The sequence below is a fragment of the Cinclus cinclus genome, chromosome 21 (assembly GCF_963662255.1).
Source record: "Cinclus cinclus chromosome 21, bCinCin1.1, whole genome shotgun sequence".
Taxonomy (NCBI): domain Eukaryota; kingdom Metazoa; phylum Chordata; class Aves; order Passeriformes; family Cinclidae; genus Cinclus; species Cinclus cinclus.
This window is the reverse complement of record NC_085066.1, coordinates 4,892,906-4,913,744: the sequence shown is the minus strand read 5'-3', so window position 1 is coordinate 4,913,744 and position 20,839 is coordinate 4,892,906.

Genomic DNA, 20,839 nt, shown 5'->3' with positions numbered 1-20,839 from the left:
ATGTGAAACAATATAGTGCTGGAATTCATTTAAGAAAACATAAAGCACAGGGCATGCATCAAGTCCCTGATAGCAATCTGCCTCTGAATATACATAACAGGTCCTTCAGATTTCTCCCTGATGTTAAACCAGTATTGTAAACTGGTTGATTCTGCCAGTCACCTTAGCTTAAGATACATGAACACACAAGCAACCCACAAATTCCTTAATCTTCTTACACTACTTGTGCTCCTTTTTCCTGTCTCTGCCTATCTTGCTGTGTCTATCCACACTCATAATTGTCAATCACACTGGCAAATTTCTAACCATGTTTGACAGAAGGTTCTAAGCTCCTACCTACCACCTTAGGAAATCCACAGATGGATAAAAGAGAGAGAGGATAAATGCTTCTACAAAGGAATAAAACAAGGAGAAAAGCTCAGACTGCATTTCTCCTGTCTGGCAGTATCCTGGTGGTCTACTCAGTGGATGTGGAGCTCACACGCAGCCATAGCATACACTCTTTCTGGCCAAACTAACTGTCTAAGCATAGATAGGTTAAGGATGAAACAGGTGCTGGTTGACCTATAGAGAGAGAGACAAAAGTCACTGCAAGAGGACACAGAAAGTTGCTGAGAAAATGCAAAGAAAGCCAGGAAATCCCAAAGATCCAAGGAATAAATGGAGATAACGCAGTGAAGAACAAGGAAAAACAACACAGGTAAGGCAAAGTGTGTATGAAAAGAATAATCAAATGCTGGGAATCTGGAAGATCACAGTAGAGCATGGGAATCTTCCACAGGGAACCAAGAAGATGAGAAATCTAGCAGTACATGGCACCACAGGAAAGGAATACAGGGGCTGGAGACATGGAGTGGCCATTGTTTGTAGGGTAGTAATAAACATCACAAGCCCTAAGCAGAGAGCCAACCCTGGATGCCACCCCACACTGACAAATAATAACCACTGTTTTTATTTTTGTAAGTTCACTCTGCAATACCATTTCCAGCACCGAGCTGAACTCAAAGCAAGAGAAAGTCCTGACTTCAAGCATTTCAAAGTACAGATTTACTCTGGAAGGCCTAGATACATTTCAGACTGCAACAGAAGGCACTTTCATGACTTTACCAAATCTTCCTCACTCAGGCCAGAAAGAAATAGGTTTTCTCATCTTTACTTGATGGTTTTACCAATAGCTGTAAGCCAGTTACCTGCACAATCACAACCTAGGGGAGAAAAGGGCCAGCAGGGTGGTCCAAGTCTGTTCTAGGGCCAACATTTACATTAGTTTTAAATGGAGCTGAACTATTTTGCCCGTTTCTGTTACTACAGTGAACAATATGCAGAAATAGGGCTACATTACTAACTAGAATTTTGCTGTATTAGGGAAAACAACATTCCCAATGGAAAACATACTAAACCAGCAGAGAAAAACAAGAGGGGAAGCTGACCTCCTCTATTTTACAACTCACTCTACACTGCAGTTTAAATAGAAACACCCCCCAAGTAAAATAGGATTTGCTCCCTTGTTGGCTGTATCCCCTAAGAGGATACAACTTCCCAGCATGAACTGTGGAGTCTCTCAGGTACTAATTACACTGGCAAACACGGTCTCACCAGCGTGTCCTTTCTGGCTGCTCACAGCTCCATGCCTCTGTGGAGATTTGACTGGGAGCTCCTTGGGGGTCTGGAACAACTCTGCTGTTTGAGCACACAGCATCTAACACAACAGTGATCTAATCCAGACTTGGACACCTAGTTACTAATATTATGATAGCTACAGCAATGAATCACGTAGCATTAAGAAGAGTCACAGCAAAAGCTGTTGTACACAGTATTTAGTTCTCAGGCATGCCAGCATTAACCTTAGACTCAAAATCCTGTTGTGTCTAGTTCTGTTTTCACCACACAGTGGATGTTCTTATGACTTTTAGCAGCCGAACTGATGCAAGAGTAATTCTATAAAAATGCAAAACATTTTTTCTTGACCCAAAGAAGTTACAACTGAAATAAGGATACCAGGGAGCTGTTATTAAGAGTACACTGCAGGAAACCCACAGAGATGCAGGCAGGGGCAACATTAGGAATTAGTCACTGAAGCAGGACTCCTGATCAAAGTGCCTTGCAATTTACCTCAGATTTCCCACACAGACATGGCAAAAGGCAGAACAACTAGCAATCTTTCAGTAATGTCCTGAAGTCTTCTGATGTAAAATTCAAGGACGATTTGGAAAACAACAGAGACAAGCCATGTGAGGATCTTACTTTTCACATCAAGACCTCACTTGAACATTAATTGCATGGTACATTATACCCCCCTCCCTTGTGTAATTATTCCAGCTGTCAAAAATGTCATGGCTAGAGACTGGACTGAATTCTAACTTCCTGCTTCAGAAGGGACCAAAGTCTCACAGGGATTAAAAATAAGAGAAAGAAAAAAGACTCATCCTAAGGATGACAACGACAGTATTTTTTGGTCGTGATTATGAAAGGTTTAATCAACTGTACTGGAAAAAACATTAGGATTCAAACATCTGTTCTTCTCATAAGTGTTGTACCTCAATACAAACGAATCTGTGCCTCTTTTAAACTTCTCTCATGGAGAATGCTCAGAGCACTTCCATTATTCCCCCTATCTCGTTCAAAACCATGCTTACTATCACAACTGCTTAACTACACTTAAAGAAGGCTTAACTCTGAGTGTCAGATTCTCTAACACTGAATTTACAAGCTGTACTGCTTAGGAACTTGTGACTTGCATTACAAAACTATTTACAGGTATTAAGTGTGAATAGGATCATGAGTGCTTTGCAGGCAGCACTGACTTCCAGCTCCCCCCTCAGTGAGAGACACAAGCACATCCCTGTGTGCTGCATCCTTCTCCTGACACCAGCCAGAACCAGATGCTCCACAGGAAAGCTCAAGAGAACTTGGCAGGAGGACTAAGGTGTTTTTAGACAGCAGCAGGGCTTGCTGTGAAGATGAACAAGGCACATGTGGTCTGTCAGACCACTGGAGGAGACAGGTGACACAAGGCCTTTCTGAGCAGGTCCCCAGACCAGCCACACCTGACAAAGTGTAGACATGGAGCTGCCTTGCAGTTCCTGTGTAAGGAGGGCTGACGTGCACCACTCAGCAGGGCCTTTTGAAAACTGAAACCCTAATTTTTACAAGTGTGAGCAATTTCTTTTTCATATAGCTGTAAAGCTATAATCCTTAGCAAGACGATTAGTTTTCAGGAAGATGTTCACAGCAAAAATTCAGCCACCTTTAGAAGAGATGAGCTTCTATTCCATGGTGTTTTCTTTCCCTCCACATCATCCAGGGGACAAAACTCACAGTTGTGAGAACTCAGCATTAGCACACTGAACTGGTTCCTGAGCTACAGGAGGGATTATGTTGACCTGACTGCTGGAGATGCAGAAAAAACTGCAGTAAGTGTTCACAAAACCAAAATGCAGCTGAGCAACTCACCGTCACTTGCTTAATTTTGCCCCACTATAAAGTCACTTCAGAACTGTACAGAAATGGAAAAGTTCTGTATTGGAGTTGGCTGCTGATCCTGACAAAGGAATCAAGCACAAGCTGCAACACACAGGGCAACTATTTCCCTTCCTCACCAATCTCCTTGAAATTAAACTCTGTGGCTCACCACAAGAGAAGGGAAAGGAAGGGTGACATTTCCTTCTTCCTCTCCCCTCCTGGTCTCTCTGGCCACCTCTTGCATCCAAAGAGTTGGGAAGAATCTTACTGAAAAGCTGCAGCAAGTCAGGGGACCTGTCTGTCTTTTCTGCCTGAACTGCTTTGCTGCTTGGCTATAAACAGGTTTTAAAGCATCTACTAGTGACTCAGCCTGTTACACAGGAGTATTACTAACACCACCACCGTCATCATCATGATTTGACAGTAACAAAGGACATTATGTGTCCTTCCCACTGTTTGATGATGGTGTCTGAATCCTTTCAAAATGTAGCAAATTCTACTTTTGATATTTCGCAAATACAAGTAACAGAATATTCAAAACAGCTTGTGTTCAAAATGGATTTGCAGATGAATGAACGTGCAAATAATGGCTATTAAGACTATCAGAAGAAATGAGGGAAGAGATGTTGATTACAAAATTGATGACAGCCCTTATTTCAAATCAGGAAAGAGGTAGATTGATGCTAAGTGATAAACACGAAGGAGAAAATCCCAAAGGCTAGTTTGGTACAAGGACCAAATTTTTGTTAAGTTTTACCTGGAAGCTAAAAATTTCTTGCAAGTGAGATTGTAGAACAGCCTACAGGTTGGTAGGAGACTATTTTTCAGAGGAAGGTTGATGAAGGAGGAAGGGATGCCACACTGACTGTGACAATAAGCACACCAAGAGCCTCCTTCAGCCCCATGTCATCCCATCCAGGTGGGGAAGCCTCATTGCAGCCTCCCAGTGCCAAGCAGGAGACATTCAATGTACATGGGGAAAGAGAAGATAACACCAATAATGCCACTAAGCTCCACCTTGCACTCTGCCCACTTGCCAACTTTCCCCAATGCTACAACAACCACTGCAAAACAAACCAACTCAAAGTAAGCAAAATAAAAAACAAGAACATCTCCAGAATTTTTTACTCTTCAGAAATCAAGCCAACATTTCTTCTGCAGCTACTACTAGAAACCCTTTCAGTGAGTATCAATTCATATCTCATTTCTAGAACTGCTCTAATCATTCCTTACTGACATCTTTCTGGATAATGTTAACTTTCAGTCACTGCTGAGGGAAATGTCTAACCCTAGAATACAAGCTATGGTATACGTGTGCTCTGTACAAAGTTCATCTAAGATGAGCCTGTATCCAAAGAGGTTGCAGCCTAACTGAACAAAGCATCAATACACAAATGTTCTCCCCGAGTACACTGCATGCTCAGCTTGACCTCCTGCTGCCCTCAAGGCTCTGTTCTGGATGGCTGCTGCCAAGTTCCATCCCCATCTATGTGCCCCCCCCTTCTGAGTATGAGTAGGCTCATAGTAGAAAAAGAAATTCAAACAATGCTTACACTCAAAATTTTACTCAAAATTACCTGTAATCTCAATGTAACAGAGCTTTACAACGATGGCAAAAGTTCCCCTCTCCTGCTTAGAAACAGCCCCAGATGAGCAAATGGTCTTGGCACCTTCGTGTTTTGGGGTCCCTTCAGAGGGACAGCTCACACACTGAAAAGCTCGTGCCAGGATGCTGAGTTTGTTCACAATGCACAGGGAATCACAGGGCCCAGTGACCAGCATGAAGAGTCACTGCAGCAGCCCCAGAAGCATCAAAAGCAAAACCACAGTATCAGAGAATGCTGCAACTCTTCCAAAACTGAGTCCTCAGTTCCAAATTCTGCCAACAGGCTGCACTGACATGCCAGCTCAGGGTAACATGAGCTTTACCAGCCATTCCTGATGCCCTCTGTGCCCCCTTCCTGGTTCTGTTACTCCTCGTCCCCATCCAGCCTTGGGGGATGTTCTTACACATGGGGCAAACACATCTCTTTTGCTAAGCCCCCACCTCCTCTGTCACAACTTTCCCTGTCACACATTATTTCCACTTCTAATTCTCACTGTACTTTTAGTCACACAGAGGCAAAGGACACAGGAGAGACAGCAACGCTCACAAGATCTTATACCTGCATTTTATCTCCTAATCACCAATGCAGCAACCCTGTGGAAGAAAACGCCAGTTCTGATGTATGATTGTTTCTTTTCATTTCAGACCTGCCAACTTCTTAAACTGTCTGTGGCCTCTGAGCAGCATCAAGAGGCTATGAAGCACTCCAGGGATATACTCCTTATTTCAAAAGCAATAATTTTAGGTCTGTCAGTTAAGGGTGGGATCTTGCACAGAACTGAGAACTTACTTTATTGCTAGTGGAATATTATCAGTAGTGAAATGGCAACTGCAATAAAACCGCCTGTTACTTTTAGTCTTAGAGGCTAATTTAATCCTTCATTGAGCACTTGCACTGCTGCAAGGGTGTTGTGAGGCCATGGGAAAATTCCTGAAGCGTGTAGGATCACTGCTTATGGTACTCCTCCTGCCTGGCAGAGGCTGGCAGGAGCCTGCAGGGTGCTGGACATGCTGGCAGCCTCCAGGAGTAAACAGGAGCCTGATGGGAGCAAATGCCAGGGCTGTGGTGGCTCCTGCCCTTCCACAGTTTGAGGCCCCGAAGGCGAATGGCTCCTTCCCCCGGTGCTGGGCTGCCTGTGCTGTGCTTTCCAGGAGGAGGAGCAGCACTGAAATTCTGCAAAACTGCAAGAAGCACCTTAACTCTCAGGCACATCGTGTGTCCCAGAGGCAGGAGAAGCTGGCACACACACACTCTTCATGTGCCTCCACAGCCCACGTCAGCCCTGTGGTGTCATGGCTTGTGAGAGAGAAAAGTTCACATACAGAAAATCAATGCCTTGTACTTGTGCGGCTGCTTTTTACAGCCTACAAATGCACAGAGCCAAATTTGAGTCTCTCTTTCAATTTCCTTCAAATTCATAAATCCTGGAGAGACTGCATGCAGAAGTAAACTAGTGGGTGGTCGGGAAATTGATAGATTTACAGGCTTATAATAGCTCAAGTCCAAAACCAGCCTTGTACCCAATATATGCACACACAAGCGCTCATGTGTATGTCCACACAAATCCCACACCACACAGTATTACCTTTTTCATCTTGTAGTATCAGCTTGCCTTCCTTTAAACCTGTGCTTGATCCTTCCATATTTTCACAGTTAAGTATCCTGGCAGCCTCAAAAGCATGGCACTGACTACTGAAGAATACAGGAGACTGATTTTGCTCACTGCTCATGCATGATCTCACAGAAATGTGCCCTAAACTGCCATAATCCAGTTCCTTCCTTTTTATCAGTGACAAGACAGAGTAGATACTTTTACTACCTAAATAAAACTTTCATGCTCATGTGTTCATGCTACTCTTCAAAGGATGCAGAGTCTGAAACCCCTCTCCTGTGTTGGGCTGAGAGGACACCCAGGCAAGGGGACCACCATCCTGCTATGCCTTACGTGACCTTCTAACAGGCACCTCCTGCACTGAAACCCTTGTTTTGCTTGTGTTGCAAGGCCAGAGCAAACACACCACTTCTCCCAAAAATAATGGCAATGTTTCCCCCTGCCCTGCCCAAGTTGAGTTACCAAGCAGAAGCTTTGGTACTTGGCCACCCTACTCACACTGCATTTCTTCCTTATGTTTCAGATGTAGTTTTTCAATCAAACTTTGTACCCATTTGCTGGAGTTCAGTATTCTGTCTTTGGCATTTTAAACTCATGCTTGTAAAAACAGCATCTATGTTCACTTGAAAATCAAACTGAAATCAATACATGTGCAGACAGAAATATTAACAAAACAAGTATCTGTTCATCTACACAACACAGGTTTTCTCTAATGCTTACTTCTATTCTTCTGGGACAGGAGTCTCCTGAATGTTTTCTCCTCCCAAGAAGCAGAAAAAAAATGCATTTCTTTGATCCAACCCAATCATTTCTGATTCTGGAGATCTGGAATCATTGTGCTTGTGATTACTCTGCGAAATCAGTCTCATCTTTTCTGCGGTACAGCTCAGTGCAGCAGCAGGTTATGACAAACCAGAGCAGAGTGCAGGGGCACTATCACCTGTCTCAGATGCTCTGCCTTTGTATCATCACCATCTGAGGCCCTTTCCAACCAGGGCTGTATGCAGGCTCTTGCTAAGCCAAAAGCCAGACAACTGGTTTGTCAATGTGGATCCCATCAGATGCAGGAGGTTTAAAAAAAAAAAAAAACCTACTTAAAATACTATCTTTTAAAAGTAGGAGTATTGCAAAAACAAGAAGTAGCCCCAGAGAAATTAAGTGTTCCAGGAGCTAGAGAAGTTTTCTCAAGCCCTGTTAGTTTGTTGAAGCAGCCTGCTTGTTATACTATGCTAAGGAGTTAAAAGGTCATACCTGGGCAGGCAGATGACAGAATGCTGAGTCTGATTGTTAAACAAGGGAAACCCTCTGTTCCTACAAAGAAATAGAAAAATGTGCTCACTATTTAGCATAAACTCAACACTGTAAGGGACCAGAAAATGTCCTTACATCTTACATTTTTGTCTGAGCCTTTTTCTCTCAGCTTTATTTCCCACGACTCATTAATTAACTCTAATTTCCACAGTCCTGTCAGTCACAGTGGTGTGACAGTAGGAAAACTGTCCAAATAGACTGCAATATTATAGCTCTCCAGTTCTCAAGAGCCTCATTCCCTAAGCCTGGATTCCCTAAAAAAATCCCCAGGCTCTGACTTTTGTATCTAATACAAAAATGAGGAAAACAGTGGCAAAGCCTCTTCTCCTGCTGTCCAGGCTCCTTGTCTATTTGCAGTAGAATAACAGTGGGTTCTGCTGTTAAGTATTCAGGCACAGACATCTTACTATATGCAGGTAATAAATTTGTAAATAAAATGTTTGGATTGGGCAGAGGGATGTCATAAAACAAAAATTTCAAGGTGCAGTAGAGGGTCCAAAACAGACTGTGGGTGCTCCCTGAGAGGCTGTAAAGGCCTGGCTCAAATCTTCTCTACAAAACAGATCTGTAAACAATTTCTACTCACAAAGTTTACACCATTATGCTCAGCAAGTATGGCACCTTCCATTTATATAATTCATAAGGACTGTGGAGCCCAGTTCACAGCAGAAATCTTCAATCTTCATTCTCCTGGGGACTCACAAACACACATTGGTCAGCTCATCCTGCAAAAGCTCTGCAGGATCCCACCACGCTCCTCAACTGGGGCTGGGGCTCGTGGGCACTTCCAAGTGCATCCTGTCATTAATCCCTTCTGCCTGCCTGCTCTTACAAGGAATCCTACTTTATTTTCAGGGCTTTTTCCACATACAATGCAGGCAGCAGAGGTGGAGCAAAACAATGTACCCATCAATACACAAGTCTTCCTGTAACCACTTGACTCAACTTTTTTTCTTGTCCTATCACATTTTTTATTAATTACATTATTCTTTTACTTCTAAAAAAAAAAAAACAAACCCATGGACAGGCCTTGTCCATGTGCTAGGTACATGGGTGGCTATTGGAGTGGTCTCTTTACCCTGTGGGCATCCTCTCAGCTGATTCCAAGAGAATCCCAGGCTGATTCCATACCCCACACTGTGAGCCAAAGAGCCTTGCTGAAATATGAAGGATTGCCAGCCAAAGCAGTCATGCTGCTTTTGAAACACAAGTTGGTGTTTCCTTACTGGGCTCCACCAAAGCTGGAAGGAATCCCCTGGGTAGATCAGTGCTGTACTGCACTGATCAATGCCCAGATTGCCTTGCCAGGTCCTATACAGTTTCTGAAATGTTTTGTCAATCCAAGCTCAAGATATCAAAAAACCCTAAGTATTTCAGACTAGGTCAAATGAAATGTTTCAGCTATGTTTTACTTGTTTCTTTTTATTTGAGTTTTCCTTCAGAAATTTGAGCTATTCCAAACTGAATGAATTTTTTCTTCTGTTTTCAAAATGTCTAAAATATACATTTTAAAACCTGTAAAGGGGGAAGGAATTTTCAGGAATAGGAAGTTTTTGAAGCTAATCCTTTCCCAAAAAAATATTTGGCATTTTACACGTAGATTTTTTTTTCTGTTAAAAAAAAACAAAACTGTTTGAGTAGATTCCATTAAGCTCAACTTCTTACTTCAGTATTAACTCCAAACCTAATTCTGGGAAATTTCTTTCTCCAGAGACAAGATAGAATAAACTGGCCAGCTTTCATCTGGGAGATGAATTTGCTGTAAGGACTATCCCCAGTAATGTATATACTCAAAACACTTGTTTATTTGAAAATTATGTAGTTCCTGGGAAACCAAATGTTCTGTATTTAATGTCTTAAGCTATAACTCATAAAAGCCCAATTCTGCAGAATGTATGCTTTTCAGAAATAGGGCTAGTTGAGGTTAAGGTGAGGCCAGATTGCCCATAAAGAATACACACCCCTGTGTCCTTACTGAAATTTAGGGTTTTAGAAGAACAGGAGTGTTTTTCTTTTAAAGCACTCATTTCAGATAGCTTTGTTTACTTTATTAAAATACCCCACATCTTGCACAAAGTTTAATATAACTAGAAGCTGCCAGAAGTGGAAAACCACTATATTGTGAGCTCAGGAGGAACTACTGTGCTTTATTCACCCCTCCACATACTTAAAAAATAACACAAACTTGTGACTACTTTTGTTATGAAGCCAGAAGCTGTGTGGGGGTCCCTGCAGCAGCTGAAGGGCTCAAACATCCTCATAGAAATCAGTCCCACCTCCTCTTTTACAGTGAAGTACTCAGTTCAGCTACACCTGGGCTGCAGGGCACTCAGCTTTTAGATCTGCAAATCTAAAGGCAACTTTCTGCAAATTCCAAAGGCTTTGAGCATCAGGTGGCATGGGCAGGTGAACACTGATCTGTTGAGGTTTCACCTCCCCACAGGCTTTGCCATCCCAGGGCACATGGGAATCTGTGCCATGGGGATTCAGCAATCAGCAAGTTGGATCCTGTTTGATCCTGACAATTCTCAGCACAGAACTAATTAACAGCTGATAACACTATGATATAAGACTAGGGCAAGATGGAGCAGTGAAATAAATACCAGAGGAAGTTGAAAGGGTCCTGGTCCTAAATCCCCATTCTAATATCCCCTTTCCTATGAAAATTCTGGTGTCAGTGACTGGACAAAATCAGACAAATTCACCAAGAACAGTAATAGCCAGCACTTCAGGAGGCACAGATTATATTGCCAGCCAAAATATTCACAAAATGCTCCTCCTCCTATTTTTCAATCACCCTTTCTCTGATAATTCCATCTATTAGCACTTCTAAAGTGTGTTCCACTACTACACTAATTTGCTTTTGATTAAGCAAGCAGGCAATGCTAAGGAGATGAGAAAACATGGGGTAATACAATAAAAAGCATTAGGATGCCTTATTTGCTCCCCCAAAAGAACTGTATGGTGCAACTGAAAACACTTAGCAAGTGGAAGCCAACAAGAAAAGCTGGACAAATACAGATTCCTAAATTGAAACTAAATCCCTCTAAAGAAAATTACTATTCTCTCTCAGCACCACATGTTTCTGATTGTATCAAAATGCATTAAAATAACAACACTTTACCCTAAGTGGTAAACCAATCTTGGGAAATTATTTGCATGGTGAAAAGCTGTACTTCACTTGCTGGAAACTACGTTAAGTACCAGGCAGCATCAGTTACTCACAGTGCCATGCTTTCTCCAATAAAAGCTAACAGTGATTGCAACAAATTTATGAAGATAAAAGGAGTTAAAAAATAGTGTTTTGACCTTAAGATCATGGCTTTTTTGCACCATAGCAAAGCCATTAACACCTAACACCTCTTAGAACAATTTTGAAAATAAGTATTCTGTTCCCTAATCCACACAGCAAACTTGCCTCTTTTTTTAGAGCTAGTATGTAAAACTTGAGCATCTTTCAAAGCAGCAGGCCATTACTCAGAAGCACATAAGAGCTTCCTTAAAACCTTATGCTCTGTTACAGAAATATCTTAATAAATATTAAGGGAAGTGTTGAAATCAAAGATTACTGACCCATTTGAGCACAAGAGCTGCAGCCTTCTGTAACAAAGGATTTGGGATACTTTAGCACAGTGATGAGTCACACATAGCGGGAAGACTTAAAGAAAACTCAGTTATATGGAGACCAGCATTTCTACCCTCCTGGAAGACACTTTTTTTTACATTCCAAATCCACACTTTCAATTCACACATTTGAAAATGGTTTCCAAGATCTGGAGACAACATTACAGAGCTGTTTTAAAATAAAAAGCTGTTTAAAACTATTTGTGGACAGTAACAAAAAACATAGTAAGGACAATATCAATTTCTGCACTGATGCATTTGCTAACAAAACTCTTGTTTTCTATTTTGAGGCTATTACAATTTATAATCCCACCCTACAGCTCAAAAATTATTTCCGTAAGTGTAAAGATACAAAAGATCTCCTTGAAAGAAGAGGATGATCATACTTCTTAACATAATGCCAGAAGTAAAGGTTTTACTTTCAACTCCAGAATTGTTGTGCCCTTTACATCACATGCAGGAGGATGCGACAACACTTGGCAGTTCTCAGTCCAAAATTCAGGGATTGATCCTGGGTGAGCACCTGGCAGGCAATGAGCTCTGCTGAGGGCAAACTTCTGTGCTAGAGAAACATAAGCAAGGTGTGTGATGGACCAAGATCTTCTCAGGCAAGAGGAACAGCAAACTTCCATGGCTGCTATGCAAAGGCAGAAAGCTCTGTATGCTCCCAGAGCTGAAGGAGGCAGCTTTTCCTGTACAGGTGAAAGGTACCACCAGATTCCAGCAACAAATTAGCCAGACAGAAGCTGCCACATACTACAGCCATAGATTCCCTTTGCTGAGGGCACAGAGACAGACAGTGCTGGAGAACCACTGCTGGAGTGAGCTCACACAGCCATATGCAGACTGAGCTCAGGCTGAGCCCCATCTCACTTATGGATCAGCCCTGGGGTGCACCTTAGGCAACCAAAGCAACTCACCTGTTTCTAGCTGTCTTTTGGTACCTCAGGACCAGGGACTGAGGCACCCAAACTCTGATAAAAAGGTTTTCCTTTCAACCACAGGGCCTGAAAGACTTCAGCAGACTGCCTTTCAGTTCTGTATCCCACAGCTCTATCAGCTCTAAAATGCTGGACCAAGTCCAGAGGAGGGACACCAAGTTAACTAGAGGGCTGGAACACCTCTCCTGTGAGGAAAGGCTGAAAGAATTGGGATTGCTCAGCCTCAAAAAGAGAAGGCTTTGGGATGACCTAACTGCAGTACCTGAAGGGAGACAAGAAGAAAGACTATAAAAGCATCAAGTGACAGAAAAGGGGGAATGGCTTCAAATTGACAGAGAGGAGGTTTAGATTGGATATTAGGAAAGAATTCTTTACTGGGAGCGTGGTGAGGCACTGGAAGAAGTTGTCCAGAGAAGTTGTTGATGCCCCATCCCTGGAAGAGTTCAAGGCCAGACCGGACAGGACTTGGAGCAACCTGGTCTAGCAGAAGGTGTCCCAGCCCATGGCAGAGGGGGTTGGAATTTCATAGTCTTTAAGGTCCCTTCCAAGCCAAACAATTCTGTGATTCTGTGGTTTTAATCACCAGAGCAAGCACTTTATAGGATCTGACTGTACTTATTTCTGGTTTATACCCAAATGACAAGTACCTCCTTAACACATGTAGGCTGTGGCCAACAGTGGGACCCCTTGAAAGTAGGCAGTGCCCATACCGAGTAAAAGGCATCGATCCTTGAGCAGTTGATATCCCAATATAGACAGAAGAGAGAAAAAGAAACCCCCAGTTGTTCCTATGTTCCTTTATTTATGATGCAAAGTCTCTCTGTAATAATCAAACAACTTGTCCTTCAGCATCAGTTCAGATGCAAGTTATACAACAGTAAAGATATCATTGTTCTTCCATAACCTGATTCCCATTCCCCAGCTGTTCTACTACTGCCTGCTTCCTGCCTCTGATTTTTGATGTTTTAATGTGGAATCATTTTCAAAAATAGTTAAGAACTGCGTTGTATTGTGCTATTGTGCCCATTTAAAAAAAAAAAAAGATTATGAATTGAGGCTAAGTAAGATAAAATTCCTTGCCTGAAAACATGCACAGGCTCTATGGTACGTCAGGAAAGCACATGCAAGATTTTTGGAGTTTCAATCCAAGCTCTAGTGACAGAATCATTGCTCCTGTTTAGCTAAGGGCTGCAGTCTTTATATGCAGTAAACAGATCATATGGGCCATAGGCCTAAAGTTTATCTTAAGCTCCTTTAAAAGCACTGCTCATTATTCAAAGGAAAACGTGTGACCTTTGTGACATCTCTCTGGAAGAAGCTTTCATGTCTGCTGCTCTGAGATGATTAGAAGACATAGTATTTTGGATGCAAACTAAGAAATCCCAGTGCTTCTGCTGCTTCTTATTCTAAGGCGTTAAGAAACAGATTTCTCTGGGTTTTGTAGGAATTAGGAAAATACTTGAAAACAGGAAATGAGCAATGAGCAATGGAGTGGCAGGGAGCTTCATCTTGTTCCTCCTTCCACTTCTCTTTTCAGATGCTGAAGGACACTCTTCAGCTCCATATTGATCAGAAAACATTGACTGGAGATTAAAGGAGGAAACAGCTAAACTAGAGGTGTGGAAGGAATGAAAACCTTGCTCAGTCACCTATTACAAATGGACAGCCACTCCTTATTCCACCTTTCCTTCAGGGCACACACTAGGGCATTTCTCTGAACAGCACCTTCTCCACCAAAAACAAAGCACATCTACTGCCTCATCACACTGGCCAAGGCATGGGTTTTCTCTTTCCTGCTGGATGAGGACCCAGCTGGGTAAGGAGGGAGAATGTCAAGAGACACACATCCTGTACACATACTCTCTCCTTTGGGAGATGGTCTCCTCAGCTCTAAATGTGTTTTGAGGAAGATGCTCTAAGACTATGGGAACAGGACTGGTTTTGATCTTTCAAAGAAAGCGTGATTCCCTATCCAGTGATGACATCACTGGATATAGAAGAATACAACTGTATCCTATTAATTCAACTACAGCTATCACTTGCACTTGTTCTGTGCTCACCCGGCCAGTGCTCTATCTCTTCCTAAAGAGGTATATTGTTACCAGACCTGGCCCAGCTCAGAACAAGTACAGTGACCTAAATGGCATAACTCTAGACTCTACCATGTGTGAGAGCGTGGCCTTAAAGCATAAGCTAGTTTAGGTAGAACTCAAAATTTGAACACCAATACAATACTTGCTTAAGGCAAGAGAACTGTCAACACTCCTGAAAACTAAAAGGCTGAGCCTCCTTGAGGTAAATCAGACAGTATTGGCCTTTCCTAAGATTTCATTCCTCCAAGACCCTTGTATCCACATGTTTAGTGCCAATTTTCTTGTAGCCTCTTATTACTGAGCTGGACCATTTCCCAGAAAACATATGCCATGTGAAGTAGCTCACCCCTACAAACTAATTAAAACAGTTTTTGAAATTAATTGCCTCTTGAATGAGTATATTTTTTTAAAGCTGTATTTTGCTCTCCTATTGACTGTCATGGTCTTTTAATGCAAGACCCCAGTTACGGTGGCATTAACCCAGAACTGCTTGAGGGAATCTACTGTCTTCCTTCTTTTGGCCAAAGAGCCCACAGGCACGTGCTCTAAGCTGTGCCACATCCCAATGTAATGATGGGGATACTGGGAGACAAGAATCAAGGTGGAGATAGAAAAGTTCAAAGGACTCCTACCAACAATTAAGTGTAGTCTGACTTACAAAGGCACTACAACATGGTGCTCTTCACTCTGGGAAATAAAAAAGGCATTTGAGAAGAGAAGCTGCCACCAATATGGTATTACCTAAAATGTATGTCTGAATTCTGTAAAGACATATTGTCTCCCAGCAACAGGCTCCACCAGAAGTAAATATGGACACAACTCATCCTGAACATGTGGGGCCATAAAGTCTGTGAAACCAAAGACAGAATTAATCCCCTGTAACCCAGTATATGTGCTCAGTATCACAAAATAAATAATCAATTTACCTCAATTAGAATATATCCTGCTGCTGTCACACAACCTCTACTTGGCAACTGTGCACTTGGGTGAAAACAACCCCTTACGTATCAGTAACTAGTGCATAAAATTTTGCCATATTCTAGGATCTCAGTGGCACACTCTGTAAAGTTAGCAGGGTATTTTCAATTCAGATGGATATACGAGATGGTGTACTTTACTCTTCATTTCACCAGTAACAGCTTGAAAAGACCAAGAGGATTTAACCAATTAACCCAAACCTCAAAAAAAGTGAAAACGAAGAAATGCCAAAATAAAAACTGAGCACATTCTTGGTATGAAGGCAACTGCTTAATGCAAGAAAATAATACAACAAAACATTTTACTGTATTTATACGTGCACTTGTAATAAATCTGCTTCAGCTCTTTTCAGTTGTTAACAGCCTGTGAAGAAGCAGTCTTGCTAACACTACTCCACAAGGCTATTTAATGCTAAGAGACTAATGGGTGCTTAGATGCCTTGAGGGGTTGGAAGAGGGGACCTATTCTTTTCGATAAACTGCATATTGTGAATTACTTGTTCCAATATTGTTATTCCTAAGAAAAATAAGGTAACTACTTAAAATAAACAATCCACCCTAATCTTGCCACTTACAGATCAAAACCCCCCCCCCAAAAATACTTGCAAAAGACATTTTATTGCTGGAACTAAAAACTGAACTACACTACACAAGAGGAAAAATCTACAAATGTTGTGAGCTCAAAATTTGTCCCAAATTTTCAGCCTTTCCCCAACAGCTGAAAAGGTGCCCCAATGGCAAATAATAATTTTTAACGTGTTATGAAATACTGAAACACATACAAGGAAGCTAAAAGCCATCCCCAAAGTCTACACCATTTTGACTGCATATGCTTTAATGTACTATTTGCAACCAGTCAATAAAACCACACAAATTTGTTTGAAAGCATTTCAGTGTAAATTTAAGTTTTAAGGTTGAGCCCACACAGTCATGTGTTGCTAGTAAACCACTTGTAAATAAATATTTATTTTAAAGAGTCTTTTTGGTATTTTCCCTCACCATTCTTAGCTTTAAAATTCAGCCAGGTCCATCATAATTACTGTCTAAGTATTCATTAAAACAATGTAAATATGTGAATTAAAGCACCTTAATTTGTATACATAGAGCACACACTCTACATTCACACCCAACTGAACCTTAGCTATACCTCAGTTGATTAATAATGGATCATTATACTAATTTACTCCACCGAACATGGTCAACCAAGGTTGATTTTTCATTTTCGGATATAAGGATTGTATGACAGTACTATCTGTGGCAGTCATGAGCACTTTTGAGGAAATGGCAGTATGGAAACTAAAGCAAGCCAAAGGTCTCCCACTTCAATTTAAGTGAATAATTAGAAGGTGAATTTTAGCCATTAATATTAAACAATAGATTGTGCCATCCTGCCAACGTTATTAATGTCACTTTTCAGCATAATGACAACCTCTGGCAAAAGACTCCCCTCCAAGCAGCAAGGGACCCTGACACACAGCAGCTGTGACCACCAGCACCCAAAAGGAACTATTCTCTTGGTCATTCCCTTGCTGATATTGCTGATATTGCTACCCCCACCAGTGACTCAACAGCCCAGGCACAGCAATCCCATTACAATAACCCCTTTAGGATATATCAAGAATGGATTCGTGCACCACTTACTGGGGCACTTTGAACTTTTTGTAGAAAACAGATGTCAAAGACTAGAAATGGACAAAAAGAGGCCAACACACTTCTGCAAAGACCTGAAAATTCAATTATCTATTAACTCACTCATGTACCAACCACCTCCCAACTTTCACCTCTTATGAAAGAAGCAAGGTGCTGAGAGTGTTGTATTTCACATCCTGGAGGACTCACCCCTCCCTCTCACCTTATCAGCACAGAAACCTGTGTAGGATTTTGCTACAAAAACAGCTAAGACTCCATTCAATTTTTAGTTCACAGATGTGCACTGGAAAGTGAAGAGTGTTAAGCACCCAAGGACAATTCAATCATCTCTGCACAACCACAGGGCTCCCTGCAGCCCTTAGGAGCACAAGGACAAGAGGACACTTCCAACAGCAACAGGGGAACCCTGACTTGCCTGGGCTTCAGAAATCTTCCAGAAAATTCCTGCTTTCTTGCAAGTATTAAAACTCTACTGACAGGTTGCCAAAGGGAAGACTATCACTTGGGCTCTTCAATGCTTGCAACCTATTATAAAGTCTTCATTGCTGATGCAGAGAGCACTTGAAGAACAGATGGATCAAATGTGAACTGCAGAGTGACTCCTATTCCCACTCACATGCAGTGCTGCATGGAACTGGGTGCAGAGGTGGTCTGGGGGTACCCTAGACCTTCAGTCTGCTTCCTACTGCCATGCCAACAGTGGAGCCAACGATCAGCACATGAACCACTACCATATCCTGACAGCAGGCAGGCAGACTGACTGGGATATGAACTGGCACAACAAGTCTACAGTGCATTGAACACTCGCCATTACATTTTTATTACTGTTAGCCCATTTGAAAACTCCTTCAAACCTCTTAACTCTTACTGACAAACTTTTTATAGAGTCCCCCGAAGCATCCTCCACACCCAACAGCTCTCCTTGAAATCCTGCTTCCTCCCCCAGTATAAAAGAAATCATAACATGCATTTTGGTTTTCAATGCTTAATGCTCCAGCTATTGTTTAGATGGCCGGTGTCTTCTGTTTAAAGCAAAGTGCCTTATTAAAGTGCTGTGATTAATCAGGATGATAAATGCTGCAGTGAGGTCCCTGCTATCAACCACATTTCTTGTGCAGAAAGGCACTAATGCCAAAACAGGGGGAAAACAGGGCTCATTTACCACTATTGTATTAAGATTATTTTCTGCTAAAAAAGTGGCACACTCTTTATTCAGTAATGAATACAGACTGACCAGCAGCTTAGAGACCTAGCAAGATATGGTTGAAGATGATAATAAAACAAAGGTTCCGTGTGTGAAATAGGACAGATGGCAGCCACACAATAGCCATCAAGTCTATTTAAACAGAGAAGTAGTTTTCCTATGCCCGGCCCAGCTCTAGGCGTGCTTATTCAAAAGCTGGCTCTTGTCCCATGGAGCCCTCTAACCTAAAACAGGTGCAGAGGTCATGGGGTTTCCTTCCACGCTTTCATTTAGCAATTCACCCATTCTCTCCATCAAGCAGAGCCTGGGACAGATGCTCCTGTCCAGCAGTGATAAGCTACGCCTCTATGCCTTGTAAACACATGCTTTAGACCCAGGGACAAAACAGCATAGCTCTGGGAGAGGCAGGGGCACATTGTGTTGGAAATGTAGCAGGCAGCCTGGCAAGCCCAGCATTTCACTGGGGCTCTGAGACAAGCTGCCATGGACAGCAGAGCGACAAAAAAAAAATAAAAAACACCCATTTCACTTCGGAGATGCAAACTTTCTGCACAGACAGAATCGGTGACATACAGGGCAAAAGGACTAGAAAACCAGTGTCAGCTGGGGCAGCCAGAGCCAGTGGGCTGCAGTGAATATTGAATGACATGGATTGGTGAAAGACTTAATTACACTAAGCAGCCAGTGGGGCTTAGATCCAAGGCCAATTTCTGCTGTGGGGGAGCATTTTACCAAAAGCAAAAGCTGCTGATGAGCCTGACAAACCAACGGCCAGAGACAACTAAAAAAATTGCAGGGGACACATTGGAGGGGCTAGTGAGAGCCACTCAGAGACATCTCAGAGAGTTTCTGTGATGTCTCACAGGCCTTTCCCCTACAGACAGTACAAGACTGGGGCCTTTGATATTGTAAGGATTACTTTAATCCATAGGTTTAACCTTCCTACAGCAAACCTGCAGAGACAGGGCCACTGTCTTTGTGCTGCCAAGTAGCCCCATCAGCCACAGCCCTACCAGTCAGCATTCCAGGCATGGCCAGAAGCTGTGGCTTCCTGCAGGAGCTGAGGGTTCCTGCTCCCCACTTCACTGACATCCTGCGCTTCTTCATCTTTACGGATACACATCTCCTGATGATCTCTGCAAACAGGATTGCTGGGAAACGAACGTGAGTTCAGTTCTCATAAACAATCATGGCTGTACATCCTCAAAAGCCTTGTCATAATATATGACTTTCTGACAACATGGTTTATTATATAACTATTTCTTTCTCTTGATTTAAGAAGAAAGGAGTGAAGCTGCAAGAAAGAGTATTAACACTGCAACATGAATCCAGAGGTGGTGTAAGAGCCTAGTAATAAGAGAAAGGCTTCAAAAAGTGCTTCGTCATTCTGACTGCTTAACACCTGAAAGGCTTCAAAAAGTGCTTCCTCATTATGTCTGCTTATCATAAACACTCTTCAACCCCTGAAAACTACATGTGCTACTGGACCATTGAGGCCCATAAAAAGGAAGGAGGAACTGGTGCAAAGCATGAGAGGAAAGTGAGGGGTAGAATCCCTGACCTCTGCCTTTTCCCACCCTACCACCACCATCACCTGCTGCAAGACACCCTGAGGTCTCCAGGATGCTGTCCTCTTGGGGAGAACCCCTGATCCTGTACCCCTGGACCAAAGTGAGTTGGAGAACCCCAACCCTATCCCTGCGCCCTGCAACCAGACCGAGGATCAGCCACAGCCACCGGGCACCACTCCTGCACCTCCCAGAGGATGGGCTCCTGCATCCCAGAGGATGGGCTCCTGTACCCCCAGAGAATGGGCTCCTGTACACCCCAGAGAATGGGCTCCTGTACACCCCAGAGGATGGGCTCCTGTACACCCCAGAGGATGGGCTCCTGTACCCCCAGAGAATGGGCTCCTGTACACCCCAGAGAATGGGCTCCTGTACCCCCAGAGGATGGGCTCCTGTACCCCAGAGGATGGGCTCCTGTACCCCCAGAGAATGGGCTCCTGTACACCCCAGAGAATGGGCTCCTGTACACCCCAGAGGATGGGCTCCTGTACACCCCAGAGGATGGGCTCCTGTACCCCCAGAGGATGGGCTCCTGTACCCCAGAGGATGAGCTCCTGCATCCCAGAGGATGGGCTCCTGTACCCCAGAGGATGAGCTCCTGTACACTCCAGAGGATGGTCTCCTGTACCCCCAGAGGATGGGCTCCTGTACACTCCAGAGGATGGGCTCCTGTACCCCAGAGGATGGGCTCCTGTACCCCCAGAGGATGGGCTCCTGTACCCCAGAGGATGGGCTCCTGTACACCCCAGAGGATGGGCTCCTGTACCCCCAGAGGATGGGCTCCTGTACA